This window comes from Palaemon carinicauda, chromosome 23, assembly GCF_036898095.1.
Source record: "Palaemon carinicauda isolate YSFRI2023 chromosome 23, ASM3689809v2, whole genome shotgun sequence".
In the NCBI taxonomy this organism is placed as follows: Eukaryota; Metazoa; Arthropoda; class Malacostraca; order Decapoda; family Palaemonidae; genus Palaemon; species Palaemon carinicauda.
Window position 1 is genome coordinate 81,272,792 of NC_090747.1, and position 20,791 is coordinate 81,293,582.

The following is a 20,791-nucleotide window of genomic DNA, read 5'->3' on the forward strand; positions in this document are numbered from 1 at the left end:
CTTTAGCTTCTATATCCTTCCGATCTCATTAGGGGAATTGGGTTGGCCACTAGAAAGTTTTTTTTTGTTTACCGGCTTCAGCTTTTGGATTTAAAATGTGCAGGTAAATAACCACACCTGAAAGGAAAGTAAAATATCTTTACTCCAAATGTTCTTTACCTTCAAGTTATAACCTGTCTCTTGATAATTAATTTGATACATACACTAGTCAACTTTTATGATTATCCTTTAGTATAACTGGCATATTCAACTTCCTCTTTAGAAATTAAGATAACAGACACTTTTGAATGTTAAACTTGACCATGCTGCTACAGTATGTTCTTAACTAAAACATCTGAATGAAGAACTGTTAATAACCAGAGTTTCTGAGAAAAAAAAAGAATAAGACAATGTTCAGTTTGGATAATTATCCCAAAATATGATAGGTGTCATGTATAATATGAGATTGGTGCTTTCATATTAAGCCTATTCTTTAAAAAATGGTTATACTAGTACTATTCTTGATAAGATTACCAGTATCGTCACTACACTAATAACATGGCATTTGAAGTATTAGGAAAGTAATAAGATTAAAATCTAACAATTATATTGATGAATAGATAATTAGGTATAATGTGAGAAATGCAGAGCAGACAATGAATGAAGAATGGTGTGATATTATGAACATATATATCAGTCAGTTGGTAGTGAAGATTTGAAACATTACAGTTACAAGGATAAAGCCATGGATATCAAATGATACTTGGGATAATATAAATAGTAGTCAAGACAGAAACTGATTGCTGAAAGTTTTTGAGGAAGTAATAACGTGATCAGGCGTTCGTCTTCAAGAAGAACGTTGAGATCGCGATAACCTACAATCCCATGATCGTAGCGATATCTGTGATTATCACTGATCATCACAAAAGACGGTGCCTAACACCAGATTGTCGCGAACGAAAATCTGACCAACCAGGAAGGCAAGGTGATGAGTCTCGCCCCTAAGATCATTGAACAGAATAAATTCTGAACTCATCATTGGATTGTCATGAATGACATCCTGACCAACCAGGAAGACGAGGTGGTGAGTTTCGCCCCTGCAATCATTAAATAGAAGGAAAGTCCGTCGATCCGGCGATTGTCGAGCAAGCCATGGGTTGACGATCGTCCTTGATCTCGAAATCCTCGACAGGCGGAGCTGCATACACGGGCTGAAACATTGCCTGTAGTTAGAGAGAAAAAATTGCAAAATCTTGGGAGACGAGGAGATCGGCAGAAGGCGAGAAGACTCTTCGTCAGCAGAAGACTAAAAGGGGCGAACAGGAGGTAGACCTAATCAAGAAGAAGGATAAGGATTCAATGTCCAGTTCATGACCTTGTGGATCCCAGTCAAGAAAGCATTCTTGGTGAGCTTCCTTTGACCTTCCCAGGGTTGGCAAATCATGCCGGTGACTTACCCATTACGAGGGTGGATGTCCCTGTCAATCTAGCTTTTTGGCTTTACCCACGGTCTCCTTTTTATGAGTAGGCTACTACTAAAATAAGGAAACCCTAACATCTCGCTAAACCTTGCTAAACAAGGTCTGCGGCCTACGCAAGCTGTGTGTTGAGATAATAGCAGTGTGACCATCACGGTAAAAGTCATTCAGAGTATTCGTTAGAAATAACAGAGTTGACCAATATCATCTCGCTAGGGTATGGGAACATAACAGTATTGCCACAATACTAGGTACACAAGGGAGCATGATTTGCTTACAGTAGTTGCCACCAGATTGTGTCGAGAAACCAGGATGCTGCTTTCCCCAAGAGAGGAGAGGATGAAGAAATGGAGAGAGCCAGTCATTCCTTTTCATTCAAGCAGACTAAAGCTGGGTAACAGTGTCCTCAATCTTCTACTACTTGTCCAATAAGGAGCTTGAGGTATTAAACCAGTTGTTGTGCAGCCACAACAGGACCGAAAGAGATCATATCAAGTCTCCTGTGGGTCACGGCTTACAGTTAATGGGCTGTGAAAGTCATCCGGCACTTCCGCACCCTTGCTTGTAGAACCTGAACCTACGTCACAGAGTAATTTCTCTTGAAGGCTAGGGACATAGCTATGCCCCTGATATCGTGACCACTGGGTCAACGTCTTGGAGAAGGATCTGGATTCAGAGCGTCATCGATGACTCTACGAATCCATACAGAGATGTTCATGGTGATCCTCCTCTTGTTTCTCCCGGTACTGACGAAAAGCGAAGGCACCTGGGGGTGGGCTGCTGCTGCTGTTCTCTTAAGGTAAAGCCTCAAACTCCTCACTGGGCACAGTAACAGATGATCTGGATCATCAGTTACAGAGCGGCGACTCGTTATCCGGACGGAGTCGAATCTAGGATCCGACACCCTGGGATTCTGAGTCTTGGCAACAAACTCAGAGACGGAGTTGAACGTTACCTTCCCCTTCCCCTTGAATGGGTAATGTCGTATAAGAGACCATGAAGTTCACCAACCTGTTTGGCTGAGGTTAAAGCGAGTAAGAACACAGTCTTCCAAGCTTGGTGGCGATCTGTTGCCTGGCATAATGGTTCGTAAGTAGGCCTCTTTAGAGACCGGAGAACACGAACCACGTTCCAAGGGGGAGGTCTCACTTCCGAATGAGGACAGGTAAGTTTGTAATTGAATTGAATTGAATATGGGATTTAGGCATTAAGCCAAGCACTGGGGCATCAAAGGCCATTCAGCGCTATATAACGAAAATCATTCAATCATATCTGTACACTCACACCATTTAGTATCATTTTAACCTTTAATACAAATCGTAACACTTTCATACAATAAAATCTAGATGTGAAATAAATAGGGATTAAAAGGGTAAAATAAATAAATAAATTAAAAAATCAATTATAGCTCGTAATATAACCCAATACTTTGTATAAATTTTCTCAAGTTCAGGGTATTACAGTTTTCCCCCAGTATATCTCTTAACGGTTTGTCCTGGAGTAAATGTGTCCTCCTCTGGAGATTAAAAACAGGACAATCGACTAAAATATGTTTAACATCCATTGTCACTTGACAGGTATTACAAAGAGGGGCCTGTCTCCCTTCCCAACTCTTCATTAAATAATTGTGCGTTGCATGTGTATGGCCAATACGCAGTCTAGTTAAAATAATGGTATCCCTTCTACTTGTAGAATTACAAGATGACCATTTATCCACCAATGGGTGGATTTGTTTCAATTTTGTATTGGTGGTCAGTTCAGACCATCGAGCTTGCCACTTATTTTTACAGTAAAGATGAATCTCACTTTTAAGATCTTAGTAAGGAATACTCAAGGGGGATGGATTACTTAGCCCTGAAGCTTCCTTTGCTGCCTTATCTACTTGTTCATTCCCATCCACCCCAACATGGGCAGGGACCCAACAGAAGTGAACACTGATACTCTTCCTAGATTGCAGAAGTACTAACCAGTCCTGCACCTCTTGTACTAGATGATGGCCTGGCATAATTTGTTTTAATGAGAGTAAAACACTATTGGAATCCGTAAAAATTGTATAAAAACTATTTTGGTTGCCATTTTTAAAAATATGTTGGACTGCGAGAATTATTGCGTACAGCTCAGCAGTAAAAATTGAACAAGAGTATGGGAGTTTCCTTCTAATAACAATATCCCCCACCACAGCTGCACTTCCAACTCCTGCAGCCGATTTGGAGCCATCTGTAAAAACATGTTTCCCATGATGTTGAGCGGCATGATTTAAAAACTCACTTTTCATTACCCTACTAGGTAAGGTATTTTTCCCTCCTGCCATAAAACATACTTTAACAGGTGGATTACACCAAGGAGGAGACTTGGGATATCCTACCTCTGCTATCTGTGCTGTTAACAAGCCTACTTCTCTAGCATCATTTTTCAGCTGTACTTCCAAAGGCTTAGGCACTCTAGATCTGTTAGGAGCCCGATCTAAAGGCGCCCTAACATATTTACAGTTAGGATTGTTTCTCACAGCAAGGGACCTAGCTAAAAACCTCAAACTCAACTCCTCTCTGCGAATGGAAAGGGGAGGTATGCCAGAATCAACATAGAGACTGTCAATGGGAGATGTTCTGTAAGCACCTGTGCAGATGCGAAGCCCAGCATTGTGAACAATATCAAGTTTTCCAAGTAAAGTCTTTGTAGCTGACCCATATATTTGGCATGCATAGTCTAACTTGCTCAGACACAAAGATGTATAAATTCTAAGCAAAGTTGTTCTATCAGCACCCCAATCAAAATGCAATATCACTTTCAGAATGTTCAGTGACTTCTTAACCCTGATAGATAGGTCATTTATATGGGGACCAAATGTCATTTTCTTGTCGAAAATGACTCCAAGAAACTTGACACTATCCTCATATGGCAAAATACAATCATTTAAGAAAAGGGTGGGGATCTCTTCCCTTTTACGAGTACGAGTAAAGCGAATGGCTTTGGTCTTCTGAGGAGAAAACATGAATCCGCGAGAATTTGCCCATGCGGAAGCAGCATTTATTGCAATTTGAAGATTTTGGCATGCTTGTAGTGCAGATGATCCACTACAATAAATTGCAAAGTCATCGACAAATAGTGATCCTTGTATGCCAGGAGGTATGTGACTAATGAGACTATTAATTGCAACAGCAAACAAGGTCACACTCAATACGCTGCCTTGGGGGACACCTTCTTCTTGCATGTAGGATGAAGATAGTTCTGACCCTACTCTCACTTTAATGGAGCGGTTTGATAAAAATTCTTCAATAAAAGAGAACATATGTCCTCCTATACCCCACGAGGCCAATTGCTTTAAAATACCACCCCTCCAGGTGGTGTCATATGCCTTTTCGAGGTCAAAAAAGACACCCACCACCTGGTTTTGGTTAGAAAAAGTATTTGAAATTTCCCTTGATAACATCAGCAAAGGGTCTAGAGTACTTCGGTTCTTCCTAAAACCAAACTGTCTGTTAGATAAAAGATTTTTTGATTCTAGATACCACACAAGTCTGTTGTTGATCATTCTCTCAAATAGTTTGCATATGCAACTGGTCAAGGATATGGGCCTATAACTAGATGGCAGTTCTGGGTCTTTACCAGACTTGTGGCCTGGAATTACAATTGAAGTATGCCAGGAATCAGGAGATGTATGGGAAGCCCATAGACCATTAAAGGTTTCTAATAAAAATTCCTTGGTATCCACTGGAAGATGTGATATCATTTCATACCGGATGCCATCCTCACCTGGGGCAGTTAAAGAAGAGCTAGAGATAGCATTTTGCATCTCCTCCATACTAAAAGGCAGGTTAAAAGCTTCAGTATTTGAAGAAGCAGGAGGAACAACAGATGTTGATGCTCTAATTTGTTGAAATGCTGGGGAATAGTTGTCAGCACTTGATACATGAGCAAAGTGCTTAGCAAGAACCTCTGCTACATCTTTGGAGTCAGATATATATCTATTATTTTCCCTTAATATTGGTAGAGGCTTAGGGACGAATTTACCTTGAAGTTTTCTAATCTTGTCCCATATTTCCTTTGAAGGAGTTTTGGTATTAATATTAGATATATATTTCTTCCAAGATGCTCTCTTTGCTTTTTTAAAAATTCTTTTTTGTTTGGCACAGGCTCTGAGATATGCTATTCTATCTGCTAAATAGTTTGTCCTCAAGTATCTTCTGAAGCAAGTTCGGGTCACTTTTCTTGCGTTGGCACATTCTTTACTCCACCAAGGAACTACAGAGCGATGAGGTAAACCGCATGTTTTAGGTATAAACTTGCTAGCATTATCATCAATATTATTTTCAAGATGTTGATAGGCATGCACTGGAGATGTAAATTCATCATACTCTTTATCGGTGTGTGAACAGTTTTCATAAGCTGCCCAGTCTGCCTCGTCTATCTTCCATTTTGGTGGACACTGAGAAGGAAGATTATGGACATAATTTAACATTATTGGCCAATGGTCACTGCCATGTAGGTGTTCATTTACTGAACAAAGGTAGTCCAATCGAATGGATGAGGAACAGATTGACAAATCAATGGCTGATGTAGAGTTGTGGAATACATCATACCTAGTTGGAGAACCATCATTCATTAGTATTACATCATTGTTGTCGATCAATTCTTCAACAAGATTACCCCATCTATCGCACACATTTCCACCCCATAAAGTATGCTTTGCATTAAAATCACCCATTAAAATAAAAGGGGCAGGAAGCTGATTGATCAAGTCTTGGAGGTCAGAAAGTCTAAGCCTTCTTGGATTACCAGCATGATCTAAGAGGAAAAGTTCTAAGGATGGTTCAATATATAGCGAGCATAAAGTAATTTTTTTCCCGATATGAGTTCTAACTGCACATGCCTGTAGTGGTGTATTGAGTGGGATTGTTTCAAATTTTACAGATTTGTGAATAATAAAACCTGTACCACCTTGAGCTCTTGCAGCTTGCAAAGGAGGGGATCTACAAAAATGATAATCGAGTCCAGGATTAAATGGTTTGTCACTGATCTTGGTTTCCTGTAGGCAAATTACCTTCGTGTCTGAGTCCCTAGTTAAAGTTTTTATTTGCTCAATGCTAGTACTTAGACCTCTGCAATTCCACTGGATGATAGACATTATCTTTTGTTATTATTTTTCTTTGTCTCATTTGTCTTTTGGGACTTTTCAGATGAAGCCATGTAAGGCCTGGAGATGGAAGGCTTTACTAGGCCACCACTCTTCTTTTCTTTCTTTCTAGGATCTTTATAAGAGTCAACCTTAGGATCATGAGCAGTAGGGCACTTACCTGACTTAGATGAAGGTGAGGATGATGGGGACCTTTTCCTCTTTGGAAGATCTTGTTTTCCAATCTCCATCAAATCAGGTAGAGATTCTGCCTGAGACAATACATTTAAGGTGGTGGAAGCCACATTGGCTTCCTTGGAGGATTGTGCTAGAACTTCAACAGTTCGAGCACTTAACCCAGAAGGCTGGGCTACTACCTCTAGGGGAGATGCTCCTATCGGTGACAATACTTTTGGTGTGTTGGACACCATATTGACCTCTTTGGAGGTTTGTGCTCTGGCTTTTATAGCTTGAGCACTTGACCCAGATGGCTGGGCTACTACCACTAAGGGAGATGCACCTGACGGGCCAGGTGCTGCCTTCTTGGATTACCAGCATGATCTAAGAGGAAAAGTTCTAAGGATGGTTCAATATATAGCGAGCATAAAGTAATTTTTTTCCCGATATGAGTTCTAACTGCACATGACTGTAGTGGTGTATTGAGTGGGATTGTTTCAAATTTTACAGATTTGTCAATAATAAAACCTGTACCACCTTGAGCTCTTGCAGCTTGCAAAGGAGGGGATCTACAAAAATGATAATCGAGTCCAGGATTAAATGGTTTGTCACTGATCTTGGTTTCCTGTAGGCAAATTACCTTCGTGTCTGAGTCCCTAGTTAAAGTTTTTATTTGCTCAATGCTAGTACTTAGACCTCTGCAATTCCACTGGATGATAGACATTATCTTTTGTTATTATTTTTCTTTGTCTCATTTGTCTTTTGGGACTTTTCAGATGAAGCCATGTAAGGCCTGGAGATGGAAGGCTTTACTAGGCCACCACTCTTCTTTTCTTTCTTTCTAGGATCTTTATAAGAGTCAACCTTAGGATCATGAGCAGTAGGGCACTTACCTGACCTAGATGAAGGTGAGGATGATGGGGACCTTTTCCTCTTTGGAAGATCTTGTTTTCCAATCTCCATCAAATCAGGTAGAGATTCTGCCTGAGACAATACATTTAAGGTGGTGGAAGCCACATTGGCTTCCTTGGAGGATTGTGCTAGAACTTCAACAGTTCGAGCACTTAACCCAGAAGGCTGGGCTACTACCTCTAGGGGAGATGCTCCTATCGGTGACAATACTTTTGGTGTGTTGGACACCATATTGACCTCTTTGGAGGTTTGTGCTCTGGCTTTTATAGCTTGAGCACTTGACCCAGATGGCTGGGCTACTACCACTAAGGGAGATGCACCTGACGGGCCAGGTGCTGCCTTCTTGGATTACCAGCATGATCTAAGAGGAAAAGTTCTAAGGATGGTTCAATATATAGCGAGCATAAAGTAATTTTTTTCCCGATATGAGTTCTAACTGCACATGCCTGTAGTGGTGTATTGAGTGGGATTGTTTCAAATTTTACAGATTTGTGAATAATAAAACCTGTACCACCTTGAGCTCTTGCAGCTTGCAAAGGAGGGGATCTACAAAAATGATAATTGAGTCCAGGATTAAATGGTTTGTCACTGATCTTGGTTTCCTGTAGGCAAATTACCTTCGTGTCTGAGTCCCTAGTTAAAGTTTTTATTTGCTCAATGCTAGTACTTAGACCTCTGCAATTCCACTGGATGATAGACATTATCTTTTGTTATTATTTTTCTTTGTCTCATTTGTCTTTTGGGACTTTTCAGATGAAGCCATGTAAGGCCTGGAGATGGAAGGCTTTACTAGGCCACCACTCTTCTTTTCTTTCTTTCTAGGATCTTTATAAGAGTCAACCTTAGGATCATGAGCAGTAGGGCACTTACCTGACTTAGATGAAGGTGAGGATGATGGGGACCTTTTCCTCTTTGGAAGATCTTGTTTTCCAATCTCCATCAAATCAGGTAGAGATTCTGCCTAAGACAATACATTTAAGGTGGTGGAAGCCACATTGGCTTCCTTGGAGGATTGTGCTAGAACTTCAACAGTTCGAGCACTTAACCCAGAAGGCTGGGCTACTACCTCTAGGGGAGATGCTCCTATCGGTGACAATACTTTTGGTGTGTTGGACACCATATTGACCTCTTTGGAGGTTTGTGCTCTGGCTTTTATAGCTTGAGCACTTGACCCAGATGGCTGGGCTACTACCACTAAGGGAGATGCACCTGACGGGCCAGGTGCTGCCTTCTTGGATTACCAGCATGATCTAAGAGGAAAAGTTCTAAGGATGGTTCAATATATAGCGAGCATAAAGTAATTTTTTTCCCGATATGAGTTCTAACTGCACATGCCTGTAGTGGTGTATTGAGTGGGATTGTTTCAAATTTTACAGATTTGTGAATAATAAAACCTGTACCACCTTGAGCTCTTGCAGCTTGCAAAGGAGGGGATCTACAAAAATGATAATTGAGTCCAGGATTAAATGGTTTGTCACTGATCTTGGTTTCCTGTAGGCAAATTACCTTCGTGTCTGAGTCCCTAGTTAAAGTTTTTATTTGCTCAATGCTAGTACTTAGACCTCTGCAATTCCACTGGATGATAGACATTATCTTTTGTTATTATTTTTCTTTGTCTCATTTGTCTTTTGGGACTTTTCAGATGAAGCCATGTAAGGCCTGGAGATGGAAGGCTTTACTAGGCCACCACTCTTCTTTTCTTTCTTTCTAGGATCTTTATAAGAGTCAACCTTAGGATCATGAGCAGTAGGGCACTTACCTGACTTAGATGAAGGTGAGGATGATGGGGACCTTTTCCTCTTTGGAAGATCTTGTTTTCCAATCTCCATCAAATCAGGTAGAGATTCTGCCTGAGACAATACATTTAAGGTGGTGGAAGCCACATTGGCTTCCTTGGAGGATTGTGCTAGAACTTCAACAGTTCGAGCACTTAACCCAGAAGGCTGGGCTACTACCTCTAGGGGAGATGCTCCTATCGGTGACAATACTTTTGGTGTGTTGGACACCATATTGACCTCTTTGGAGGTTTGTGCTCTGGCTTTTATAGCTTGAGCACTTGACCTAGATGGCTGGGCTACTACCACTAAGGGAGATGCACCTGACGGGCCAGGTGCTGCCACTGGTTCCCCTGTGGTAGTAAGGGGTAGTGGATTATAATCTTTTGTTGGCATCTTAACCGCGCGAGCAAAATTAAGTTGCCGATTGAGTAAATGCTTTGCATAACCTACACTTATATGTTCAGCATTTGCTTTCAAGATTGCAGCTTCTTCATTCTTGTATTCTCTACATCTTTTATCATTTGGTTTATGATTATCTTTACAGTTTGCACAGGTTGTATCTCTGTTGCATTGGCCATGTTCTAACAAAGAACAGTTAATACAGATCTTCATATTATTGCAGTACCGGGAAGGGTGACCGTACTTGAAACAATTAAAGCATTGTAAAGGCCTAGGTTTATATTCTCGAACACGTACTCTTTCATTCTCAATAATTATATGATCTGGTATAACAGGGGTTTCAAATGTTAAAACTACCATGCTTGTTTGAGGGATCTTACTTACTTTCCAAACATTAGCAGGGCACATGTCCAGAATTTCTGGTTCTGAGAATTCATATAGATCTTTATCAAAAACTACTCCTTTACCATAGCTGAAGCTCATATGTGGTTTAATATCCTTAATAGGATCAATTTCTGCAATCTTCATGCCACAAAGCATGTGAGCTTGAGTATCTGATTTTGCATTAATCAAAACAGATTGCTTACTGTATCTACTAATATCCTTACTTTTAATTAAACCAACTTTTTTTTTTATAAATTTACTAATCTTATAATAGTTATAATTATCTATCTTTCCAGATGCAATTATCCATGTTGGGGGCTTGGGGGTTCTTACTTCTGGAAGTCTATGCTCTATTTCTTTTTCCATCCATTTTTCTGGTTTATATACCTCTAGGTGTCTTGGTGCTTTATCACATAAAGCCCCAGAAATCAAACAATTGTCAATTTTTATGCTCTCTAAATTTTTATTTGCTTCTAAAGCAATCTCAAAACTTGAAAATGATACCCAAGTTTCCCAAAGGCCTTTACTACCATTAAGCTCCATTAAAATTTCTTTGATTGCTCCAAATCTACAGAAGGGTTCATGAATTATGTCATAGCTACAACCAATTGGTATGTTTTTTAAGTGGAGAATTTTCAGATTTTTTGTTGGATCTGGTAATGAGCCAGAACCAGAGAGTAAAGTATTACGGTTATTACAAGCCTCATTTTCCACCAGTGCCGATAAATTGTCTTTAACAACACTGGTCAAAGAAGTATTGTTGGAGGAATCCTTTTTATTGCCGAGGTTGTCAACAGAGCTTTCCCTATTTAAACAAGCAGAAGTCGTCAACGGTGTCTGGGCTTCGTCATTTGATCCAGGGGTACGGGGACTATTAAGTTTACTCATTAATTATTTTTTCAGGGGGAGGGAAGGGGTCATAATAACAATGGAAAAAAAAAAACAATGGAAAAAAATATAGTTTAAGGGAGAGAAAAAATTAAGACTGTCTGAAATTCCAAAGAAGACACCGTTAGCCTTTCCTGGGATTAATTTCTCCACCAATGACACCTGTGAAAGCTGCTTACCAAATGTCCACTCCCTACCCTACCACAAAGGGATGGTACCACTATGGTTAGAGTGGCTCAAGCGTATGCCAAACCCGCTTGATGGGACTGAGAGCATTTCAAGAATACAATCATCCCCACTCTAATCATAGTGGCAGGCAAACCGGACAGAATGCCGAGAGTCCTATCTCTATAAAATCGCCAACCCCTGGAATCCGAAGGCCAAATTTCCTAAGAGATAGTTCCGCGTGCCAGTATGGGAATACTGACACTCCTAGGTGTCCAAACATTTTCGGGCAGTTGGCAAGACCACCACAGCTCCCACAATTGATTTTGAAATAAAAACCGATCATGGATACAATGTCCCCTCTAAAAAACCTGGACAGTGAAATGGGTAAAAGAGTTTTGACAGCAAGGTTGGAGACAGCTGATAATTATGAAGGAGGAATAAGCAATAAGAGGTAATAGAAAAAGAATGAGAGAAATTTAGTCAAACTGAGGAAAAGAAATTCCCCAGTTCGAGAGCCCTCTTGCACGTCACAAGCCTTCAGCACGGGAATGATATGCCGTGCTGAAGCCCAATGACTTCATCAAGGCATTCTCTCGTTAAGAGGGCCTAGAGGGTGGAGCCTAATCCTAAGGACGGCCACAGAAAAAACAAGGCGTCATCCCCCTATGGGAAACTACGTCTTCCTCTTCGCTAGGGAAGGAAGAATAGGCAGTCTGACTTAAAGGTTGACCAAGTCAAACTACCATCGCTCTTACTCAATTGTTCCCCAGGGAGACCGACCGAGCATAATCAGTGAGGAGGCTAGCCTAACTGAGGGTGAGGATGAGAAGTCAGGACTTTTTTAATCTCAAGGATGAAACCAAGGGCAAAGAATCCCTCTTTGACTTCTCCTTCTGCCACCTATCATAATACTCCCACTGGGAGGATAGCCACTTCGAACGTTCTTGGCAAGGGGAAGACTTTGTGCAGGAGTGTCTTCTGTACGAACGGCTAAGAGGTGAGGGTCCATATCCTCCCGAGAGATGCAAGTACCAGAGAAGCAGCCCTCCTTGCCTGGGCAAAAGAACCTCTCATGCACCCTTCAGTACACTCACACAGCAATCTGAAGAGAAAGAAAGGAAAAGTTTAAATTTTTGCCACCCAGTTAGGAATATGGAAGGTGACGTCTGTCTTCAACCACAGCTGAGACCAATGTGAAGAAGGTATGATTGAACGGGGGATGGTGCTTCTCCACACTACCTTTGGTAACATCATAACGGTTGTTTACACCTCGTTAGAAGCTTTATAGCCATATGACAGCTAGCACTAATTTCTTCTCTCATGTAAATATTATAAGGTTTGTATTCTGTGTAGGAACAAATATACAGTAATTATTAATTACTCAACAAGTATCATACTACAGGTTTAAGATACCTGTATATGGAATTCTATGGCCATAAGGCTGGGTGTTTAAAATCTATGACCCATGAAAGTATACATTACCTACTGCTTTCCTAATAAGAATTTTGAGAAATATTTGGATATCTAGAATGACCCAATAGTTGAAAGACATTAAACTGATAATGTAAAGTATGTACAGTAATGACCAAAAAATTATTTGAGAACAATATCACTTGCAAGAGAATTTCTGCGATACTGCACTTAAGCTCAACACTAGATTGTACACTTTACATTAGGTACCTTACAGATATTTTTTACTATGTAACCTAACTGAAGTGTAAACTTTTGAACAAGAAAATTAAATAATGAAAATCTTAACTTAACTTTTAAAGTGATGTCAGTTAAATATTACAGCCTCCCTCTCTCTTATCAGCTTAGATTTAGATACTGTATTAATTTAATTCTGTGCAATAAGCATTCCTTTAGCTTCTATATCCTTCCGATCTCATTAGGGGAATTGGGTTGGCCACTAGAATGTTTTTTTTGTTTACCGGCTTCAGCTTTTGGATTTAAAATTTTGAACAAGAAAATTAAATAATGAAAATCTTAACTTAACTTTTAAAGTGATGTCAGTTAAATATTACAGCCTCCCTCTCTCTTATCAGCTTAGATTTAGATACTGTATTAATTTAATTCTGTGCAATAAGCATTCCTTTAGCTTCTATATCCTTCCGATCTCATTAGGGGAATTGGGTTGGCCACTAGAATGTTTTTTTTGTTTACCGGCTTCAGCTTTTGGATTTAAAATGTGCAGGTACATAACCACACCTGAAAGAAAAGTAAAATATCTTTATTCCAAATGTTCTTTGCCTTCAAGTTATAACCTGTCTCTTGATAATTAATTTGATACATACAGTAGAGTCACCTTTTATGATTATCCTTTAGTATAACTAGCATATTCAACTTCCTCTTTAGAGATTAAGATAACAGACCTTTAGAGATTAAGATAACAGACACTTCTGAATGATAAACTTGACTATGCTGCTACAGTATGTTCTTAACTAAAACATCTGAACGAAGAACTGTTATTAACCAGAGTTTCTGAGAAAAAAAAAAAAGAATAAGACAATGTTCAGTTTGGATAATTATCCAAAACTATGATAGGAGTCATGTATAATATGAGATTGGTGCTTTCATATTAACCCTATTCTTTAAAAATAACAAATTCGAAGATAATTTGTATTTTTCCTAACCATACAAACCTTAGCTATTTACATTGGGGGGTTTACCTTTTAGCGTAGCTGAAATGGCGAGCCATTAGAATTTAACGAGGGTGTATTACCCCCGTACTAGTTAGCAGGGGGTAGGGGAGTGGTAGCTAGCTACCCCTCCCCCCCCCTCACACACCGGTGAAGCTCACTTTCACTTAGAGGTAGGACTTGTCTTGGGGGACAGGGCTGGCAGGCAAATGTGTGTAAATAGCTAAGGTTTGTATGGTTAGGAAAAATACAAATTATCTTCGAATTTGTCATTTGTTCCGTAACCGAAATACAAACCACGCTATTTACATTAGTGACTTACCCCTTAGGTAGGGTGGAAAGTCCCCAGCCATACTGGCTTTGGCTTTACCCGGGGACTCAGAATCCGAGTGAGTCGCACTCGAGAAGAGGAGTCCCTGCACCTCACAAGTTCCTTGCTCCGCAAGGAACCGTGTGGCCTACATAAGCTTGTGTGTGAAGGAAGAAGTGTGACCCGTCCTAGGCAGTTGACCTGGAGTTCCAGAAGGAACTCTGGGTTAGGACGTTCCCAATACCACCTCGTCAGGGTATGGGGGACGCGACAGTATTGACTCAATACTCGGATTACAAGGAAGCATGGTTTACCTGCAGAGGTTCGAGGTCAGCTATGCAGAGACCAGGATGCTGCTTCCCCATAGAGGGGATGATGAAGAAAGAAGTAAGGGCCAGGCATACTTCTTTCGTTCATGCAGACTAAAACCTGATAACAATTCCCTCAACCTTCTGCTACCTGTCCAAAAAGGAGCCTGAGGTTAGACCAGCTGTTGTGTAGCCACCACAGAGCAATAGAAAATGTATCGAAACTCCTGTGGGTCACGCCCTGCAGGAAGCGGGCTGCGAAGGTCATTAGAAGCTTCCAGACTCCAGCTTGTAGCACCTGCGTCACAGAGTAGTATTACTCGAAGGTGAGGGACATTGCGACGTATCCAACATCGTGCTGTAGGGCGACGTGACGGGGGAGGGTCTGGAGACAGGTCGAGATGAATGTCCTTGAGTCCGAGCTGAAGAGGTATACTGGTGACTCTCCCCCGTGTCCTCCTTGTGCTCCCAAATCGGCTGCAACTGAGGACAAACTGCAGCTGTTCCCAAAGCTAACCCCTCGATTCCTTTACTGGCAAGAAGGAGAAGGTTTTGGGACATCAGATACAGAATGGAGACTCGAAATCTTGAAGGAATTGGACCGAAGGGCCGGGACCCCAAGATTCTGAGTCTAGCCAACAACTCAGGAGCGAACCTGAATGTTGCCTTCCCCCCTTCCTTAGAAAGGGGGTTGTCGTACGATACCAAGAAGATTGCTTACACACTGGCCGCGGCCAGAGTGAGCAGGAGACCCAAGACGGAATACAATCAGAGGCCTGACGTAAAGGGTCTTGAGAAGATCTCTTAAGGGACTAAAAAGTCCGAGCCATGCTCCAAGTTGGAGGTCTCACTCCGACTAGGGCAGGGACGTACGTAGCTTTGCATGAGCGAGGAAAGATCCAGCGGGAAGGAAAAAGATATTCCTTTAAGCCTGAAGGTCAGGGCAAGGCTGAGCGACAGGCTTCATTGCCGAGAGCGGAAAGGAGTTTCCTCCCGCCGAAAGGCAATAAGATCGTTATTGCTGGAGAAGAGGCCTCAAGGGAAGAGGTATATCTCCCACGGCACCAACCACCTAAGACTCTTCACTTCGCCTGGAAGACCCCTGCGGATGATTATCGCAGATGACGCGACCTCCGTCCCGCGACTGTAGCGGGTTGTCTCTTCTTGAGGAGGAGGCGTAGTGTCTCCAGGCATGAAGCCGAAGCGACGCCCCGGTTCGTGAAAGATGTTGCAGTGTGGTTGTTTGAGTAGTCTGTGCCGTGGGAGAAGCCCTCCCGGGAGTTCCGTCAGGGGAAGCAGAGGGTCCGGAAACCGTTCTGCGCATAGTCCCAGTGGAGCTCTCAGGGCCATTGAAAGGTTGACAGACAACCTGGTCTTGATGAGACCCATTCTCAACAGACAACAAAGGAGGGAAGACGCAGGAGTTGAAGTTGTCCCACCATCACCGGAATGCATCTTGCCAGAGTCTTGGGGTCTGAGACTGGGGGGAAGAACAGCGGAAGCTCGAGGTTCCAAGCTGTCGCGATCAGGTCCCCCAGACCAGGACTTGCTGGTTACTCAAGGCCAAAGACCCCCAGGTACACTCTCTCTACGAGGCTCTGCTCGGATAGTCGGAAAGAACATTCCTCTGCCTGGAATGAGAGAGCCGATGGTGGTATTGAGAGTATCTCAATCATCTCGGTATCTCTACTGCAAGATGTGAAGGTGTGAAAATGCGTCCCCTGCTGGTTAGAACACGCCAGAATCATGAAGTCGACGCGCACGGAGCGACTCGGCAGGAGCTGTAGGATCTGTAGAGGGGCCAGACTACGGCCCCTAAGCCTGCCTGAATGATGGAGAGGTATCCTTCAGGTCCCGACCATAGTCCTACACCGGAACATTCCCCCCCCCCCCCTTTCTTTGACGAGTCCGAGAACAGCATCAAGAATGTGGGGAAAGGACGAGAATATCCACTCCCATCAAGAGGTTCCATAGGTCAACACCCATTGCAGGTCTAATCGTTCCGCTGGTCCCATAGGGGCCAGAAAGTCCGGTTAATCGTTGCCTGAAACCACCGGAACTTGGACCGCCCCACATGGAACTTATCCTGAGGCGACCGTTCAGAACTATAGACGGGTCAATGAGGAAAGGAGAACTAGGAAACGTTCCAAGGTAGGGCTGAAAGCTCTGCTTGACTGAGAACAAGTACTGCGACTCTCCTCAGCCTTGCCACAGTCAACTGAAGGGAAGGCTCGGAGGAAGTGGCAACAGAATCTGGCGTCCCCAGGTGGTCACCCATCCAAGTACCGACCAGAACCGACGTTGCTTAACCTCGCTGGACGGACGAGAAGCGGGGTTTCCAACGTGGTAAAGAACTCAATATCATAGTCAGATACTCCAGATGTTGAGGCAGAAGAAGAGAAGGCTCCTAGCAAATTACCATGAACCCCCCACTCATGGTAAGCATCCGGAAGCTTATCCCGGCGCTGAAGAAGGTTGAACCCGAGCCTACCGGAGTTGACCAGGCCTCCAAAAAGCGAAGGAGGCGGAAGCCTGCACCTGAGCGGCCATGAGGAAAGCAGGGAGAGTTCTCTGGGGAAAAAAAAACCTGCGATGCCACGGCGGGATCGCCACACTGCATCTTAAGCAAGAATACCTGCAGTCTAGGCTGAATTCCACGAGCTTCCTGGAAGATGGATGGAATGGAAACTGAAAGTACAAGTCCTTCCGATCCAGGGTTTAAGGAGTCCTGTCGCCTCGTTATCAGTCTGATCGATTCTGCTGTTCCACGCTGGACGAAGTTTGTTCGACAAACTCGATCAGGGCTGAGAGGTCGACTACGGAACTCCCGTCTCAGATACTTCCTTACAAGAAAGGATCGACTGAAGAAGCCGGGGGTGAAGCCGTCGATGATCCTATGGAGGACCTTCTCCTAATGTATGGATCATTCTGCCCAAACGGGCAAACTCTTGCCGACCCTATGGAATAGAGGTTCAGAGACACTGAATTCGCTGACAGAGACGGCAGGCGCGATATCCTTGGCTGATCACAGAGATCGTGCGGGAATGGGCAACGGGGAGCTGTCATCCGGATGAGTAACCTTAGGCATCCTTCCAGCGTGAAACCTGCAAGGGGGGGGGGTGCCAATCCTAGAGTTCATGAACTCTGCCGCTCCCTCTAGGACTATGCCCCCCACCCCCCCACCCCCGGGAGCCTCCTGTGCCATCTGTTCCTGACAGGTGGAAACTGCAATTGGACACCTTGTCTCAGTTGTCGTAGCCGGTCCGATAACTTAGGCCGACGTGGTTGAAAGAAAAAGGCGCTGGAGCCCTGCAGAGTCTGGAAGAAAGCGCCTTGGAGGAGTGAAAACGGAAGTCGACCTCCTCCGCACAGCCGCTGTCTATGTCTCTGTCCTTGGGCACAAACAAACTCTTCTCAAGGATGGAAGGGTGTCTGAGGTTGTCGACATCCACGGATGAGACACCCGAAAGGAAGACCTCGGTCAGCGCGTCCAGATGGTCCAACATCGAGCTTGCCCGCAAGTTCGATACTTAACGACGAAACGCCAAGGTGCTTGAGCCCGAGAGGAGGAAAGTACCCATGACCATCCTGTAGCTTCCTTGAACCAAACCTCGGGCTGTAACCGAGGAGGGAAAGGACTTGGTAAGCCCCTTACACGAGATGGAGAAGAGGAAGGGGTAAACAGTCACCCCTTGGCCGATGGAGAAATCTTGAACGGAAAGCCCCCGCCAAAAATCCTTCCAGGGAATGACGGGGAAGGGGTAACCCAGGTTCTGGAAAGAGGAGTGTTGCTCAGACCTCCCTGAAGATTCTTCTTATTCTTGCATGTGCCATGCTCTGCGTTTACGGGGTGAGGCCGTGTTCTGGAAATACGCTCCAGAAGGACTCGCCAGGCAGGCCATGCTGCGAAAACCCCAATGGGAATCGTGGTCGCAATCGCCCTGGAGCTCGCGCGATGGTAAATCAATGATTTGCGCGTGGGCGAACGGGGAAGCGCCCATGCGCGGTCACACAGGAACGCAAACGAAGGTGAGCGCAGGAGCGCAGGAGGAGGGCGAGCGTGGTAGGAAGGACGAGAGCTGGTGGTCAGCGAGCGATAACCCATAGGCGAGCAATGGATACTGCAAGAATTAAGCAGACGTTCGCGCGACGGAGCCCCGTCGGTCCGCGCGACGGAGCCCCGTCGGTCCGCGCGACGGAGCCCCGTCCGTCCGCGCGACGGAGCCCCGTCCGTCCGCGCGACGGAGCCCCGTCCGTCCGCGCGACGGAGCCCCGTCCGTCCGCGCGACGGAGCCCCGTCCGTCCGCGCGACGGAGCCCCGTCCGTCCGCGCGACGGAGCCCCGTCCGTCCGCGCGACGGAACACCGTCCGTCCGCGCGACGGAACACCGTCCGTCCGCGCGACGGAACACCGTCCGTCCGCGCGACGGAACACCGTCCGTCCGCGCGACGGAACACCGTCCGTCCGCGCGACGGAACACCGTCCGTCCGCGCGACGGAACACCGTCCGTCCGCGCGACGGAACACCGTCCGTCCGCGCGACGGAACACCGTCCGTCCGCGCGACGGAACACCGTCCGTCCGCGCGACGGAAACCGTCCGTTCGCGCGACGGAATACCGTTGGTTCGCGCGCGGGCGAACATTGGAGAGCATGTGCGCGGTCACGTATGAGCGTGAACGTGCAGGCACGTGGGCGTGCGGTTGCGCGGGAACGTGGGCGTGTGGCCCCGCAGGCACGCAGGCGGTCGGAAGACCGATGGCGCGATCTGGCGAGGCGATAGCCCGCAGAAGAGTGACGGCGCGTTGGCAAACGATGGCGCGTCGGCAAGCGACGGTGCGTTGGCGAGCGGTGGTGCGTTAACAAAACGCTAGCGAGCAGATGAAGAATCACGCGGGTGCGTAGGCGATTGTCAACGCGAGAGAGACTAGTGATGGTTAGCGCGCATCGCGCTAACAGAAGGCGCGCAGGTGCATCAGGAAGGTGAGCGCTGAAGCCAGCTGTTAATCAGGCGATTCTAGACGGTCAGAAAACCGTTGGCGCCCATTGGTGCGTGGCAAAGAAGGGCGCGCAGATGTGCGCTGGCAAATGAAGAAAGGTGGCGCACAGAAGGACAGAAGAAAGGGTGAGCGCTGGCGAGCAGGAGGAAGATCTACGGCAAGACTCTACGGGCAGGTGAACGTTGACGCGTCTAAGGTCGCTGGCGAGCTGATGATCGCTGACGAGCAGAAGGCAACGCATGGAAGCCTGCGCATAGAAGAAGAGTCCTCGACCCAGACCTGAACCGAAGTTCGAGATCGCGAGGGCGAACGTGGGCGCACAGGGCGCGTAACAGGAACCAACAGGAACAGCAGAGATGATCATCATGAGAGCGCTGGCGAACAGGAGAGCGTTGACGAACAGGAGAGCGCTGGCGAACAGGGGAGCGCTGGCGAACAGGAGAGCGCTGGCGAACAGGAGAGCGCTGGCGAACAGGAAGCGCTGATGAGCAGGAGAGCACCTGTGCGCTAACACTGAGCAGGAGCAGGAGAGAACACAGCAGAAGGGCGCGCAGGAGAACCCTGACACGCAAGGGAAGAACCCCCGTGGGAGGCAACCCTTTGCCCCGAAGGGATCGTTGTCCGTCGGGAGACAGATGTCCGTCGGAAGACCGTTGCCTGTCCACCGGGAGACTGATGTCCGTCAGAAGACCGTTGTCCGTCGGGAAGACCGTTGCCCGTCGGAAGACGAGGTCAGACTGCTGTCCATCTGCACCAGGGGCGGAAGATCAAGAAGGAGGAGTTGTAGGCTGCAAACGGAGATTCAAAAGGGCGCCTCTTAGCACCCTTATAGGGAGATGAGAGGCCCTTACGACGAGGCGGACGGTGAGCCTTACAGAAACGAACTAGATCGGTAACTGTAAAAAAATAAAACAAAAATCATTAGTACACATTCATTCCCCCGGGAAGGCTCCGAAGAGGAAACCCGAGGGAAAGGAAACAAGAATTACACAACAGGCACGTGCCCTCACAACCACTTACACTCACGGAAGGAGAGCTGTAACCGAAACAGAATTATAACAATTATAATTATGAAACTATGTAATTATGTAATTTAAAAATGAATGAACACTAAAGAAAGAACGAAAACCCCGAAAGGAATCGTTCTACAAGCTGAAAAATTAACAAGTACAATTAGATTCATAAACTAATTGAGACAAAACGTACGGCGTAGCAACCCCCCCCCCCCCCCACACGGGAAGGAAGCTACAAGAGGCGTAGT